Below are 3,413 nucleotides of genomic sequence, written 5' to 3'. Positions count from 1 at the left end.
ATTTTTACATTAGTTAAAAAACATGGAGATGGAAACAAATCTCAATGATATGTAGAATTGTACTTCACTAACATCCAGAAACCATCAATAAATAGTAAGTCAACAACTTACTAGTACATTTTTAACCTTTTTTTTTATTTATTTGAATGATTTAACATTGATGGAGAATTGATAGCAAGAATTTTAATTTTTCTTCCTTTCATTTGGGTTTTAGGGAGACAAATATTATGAGGCCTTTTGGAGCTGTCATTTAGCATATAAAGATAAAATTGAGAAAATGAATTTTGTTTTTGAGTTGGTTTCCTTGCATTGTATGCATATTGTAAGTATAGTAAAACTTAGGTATGTAATAGTTCGCAGTGGAAGATTTTGGTAGTGTTGTGTCCAAAATATAAGTCAATCCATTGTATCTTGGGAGATGAATGTCACAAAGTCAGATGAATGTCACAAAGTCATCTGCACCGGTGAGGTAAAATTCATCTTTATAAGACTGTGATATCACACAAGCCTCGAATTAGTCATTCAATCTCATACATACAGGTTTTAGAAATTCTAATTATAATTTTATTACAATCTTAAGATAAATTTTCTCACTAATCATGTATGTATATCAATTTATTCTATTGTTGTGAGATTAAATTTCATCAATTTTTGTTTAAAATTTTTTTTCATACTCGTGGTTCTATAAATTGAGTTGATATAATCTTTTTCATCTTTTTATAAAAAGTTATACTCGTAATCTAGTTATCCATGATTTTATGTATATTGAGGAGATTTTCTGGTGATTTTTTGCTATCGGAATGCAAAAACCAATGGAAACAAATCCAATTGCGATAGTCGACCCATTTACCAATGAAACGGGTCAAGAACGACTTGGCTAGAGGTTCAGCCCGAGGGTCTGTGGATCAGGTTCTGGGTTAATCAACCACATCTGTCTGAACCTATTTGTATGTGGGCATGTAGGTTATAGCTTGAAGTTTTAGTGAGTTGTATTTAGTTCGGCCTATCTTAATGTGTAAGTTGACTAGTGTTTTAGCCTAGGTGCAAGGCCCGATACCAAAAATTGGCTCATGAGTTGTTGGCCCAAAAGAGAAGAATTGAATACCATGTTATGTGCCACATGTTGTGTAGTGGCAGAACCATGTGTGACTGTTGGTGACATCATTATGATACATCATCAACAATGTCATCGATATGTCAACATGCCACATCATCCTGATATGACACTATAGTGCCACATCAACATACTATATCATGATAATGCCACATCAGTATGCCAAATCAGCATGACGTTGGCAGATGATATCAGCATGATATTAGTGATGATGTCAATGCTAATGGATATATAGAGTGACTATATACACCAATTTCATAGGTGTATACAACATTTTGTGGATGTATAAAAAAAAAATCTTGAAAAATCACATTCGTGTATTTTTTTATTGGAAATTGGATTTAATTAGTTTATTGGGGTTTAGAACAACGACAAATTGATTTCTATTTTGTGATTTTAAAAATGGATCAAATAATGTGACTTCTCATATGATGTCAACTATGCAAGCTACACAAGTCCAACTCCAACTCCTAAGTCCAAATATCTACTCCCGCATCGGTTGCTATTCCTGCAAATCATGCTGAGTGATCAAAGAAATTTAATGGAGCACATTTCAAGAGATGGTAACACAAGATGTTGTTTTACTTGACCACCTTTAACCTTGTAAGATTCTTGACTGAAGATGCACCTTTGAGTAATGAACAGAGTGATGGAGAAACACTAATAGTGGTAGATGCGTGGAAAAATATTTTGATTATTTATGTTGGAATTATATATTGAATAGCCTATTAGGTGCTTTGTACTGGATATACTTTAGTACAAAAATAACAAAAGAGTTTTCAGAAACTTTGGACCACAAATACAAAATAGAGAATGCTGGTGACAAAAAGTTTATAGTAGGCTGGTCCTTGGGATTCAAAATGGTAGATTTAAAGCCTTTGATGGATCAAGTACATAAATTACAAGTGCTAATTCAAGAGATTCATTTTGAAAGGATGATAATTACTGAAGCCTCTCAAATAGCATCTATAATTAAAAAGCTACCATCTAGTTTGAAAGACTTCAATAATTATCTTAAACATAGGAGGAAGGAAATGGATGTGGAGACTTTTATTGGAAAACTTCATATCGTCAATGACAATAGGAGATCTAACAAAAGATTTTCACAAGCTGAGGTTAAGGCCAATATAGTGAAGTATAGTTAAAGCAAAAGCTTCCAATGATTCTAAGTTGGGGCCTAAAGGAAGAATCTGCAAGAAAGCCAAGTTTTAAGGTAAATGCTTTAACTATGAGAAAATAGGTCATAGAGCAATGGACTGTAAGCTGCTAAAAAAAAAAAAAAAGAATAAAGAGGCAAAGATGGTGGAGAAAATCACTTACAAGGTTGATGATATCGAACTCAATGTTATTGTCTCTGAAGTGAAGATGGTGGGATCAAATCATAAAAAAGTGGTGGATTGATACTGGTGCAATCCACCATGTATGTTTAGATAAGAGCCTGTTCACTTCCTTCGAATCAAGTAAAAATGGGGAGAAGTTGTTCATAGGAAATTTCACCACGTCTGAAGTCCAAGGGAAGGGCAAGGTAATCCTGAAGATGATCTCTAGAAAGAACCTAACTTTGAACAATATGATGTATGTTCCAGATATTCGCAAGAATCTGGTGTCTAGATGAGACTAATAAGGTTGTTTTATCTAAGTTTAGGGAAAGGCTATATAGTCAATGATTTGTTTGAACTAAATGTAATGACTGTAAACCTTAATGAGACTAATAAAGCTAGTACTTCTTCTACTTACTTACTTAAGTCTTCCAATTTATTGCATAGTAGACTAGGTCATGTTAATTATAATTTTTTTGTGGAGATTAATTAACTTGAATTATATTTTGACATTTGAAATTGATTTCAAACATAAATGTGGAATTTGTATAGAGGCAAAAACAACGAGGTTATCATATCAAACAATTGAAAGGAATATCGAACCTTTAGATTTAATCCATAGTGATATATGTGACTTGAAATTTGCATCAACTAGAAGAGGCAATAAGTATTTTATCACCTTTATTGATGATAGCATGAAATACTGCTATGTATAAGCATAATGATGAGGCAATAGAGAAGTTTACTCTCTATAAAACTAGTTGAGAATCAACTCAACAAAAAGATTAAAGTAATAAGAAGTGATTGTGGTGGTGAGTATGTAGCTCCATTTGGTGAGTATTGTGCTCATATGGTATTAGACATGAAGTTACTCCACCATGTTCATCACAGTCAAATGGTGTGGCTGAACACAAGAATCGTACCTTGAAAGATATGATAAATGTAATGCTGATAAGTTCTGGATTATCTCAGAACTTATG

Source organism: Ziziphus jujuba, chromosome 3, assembly GCF_031755915.1.
Source record: "Ziziphus jujuba cultivar Dongzao chromosome 3, ASM3175591v1".
Taxonomy (NCBI): Eukaryota; Viridiplantae; Streptophyta; class Magnoliopsida; order Rosales; family Rhamnaceae; genus Ziziphus; species Ziziphus jujuba.
This window is presented reverse-complemented; position numbering follows the sequence as displayed.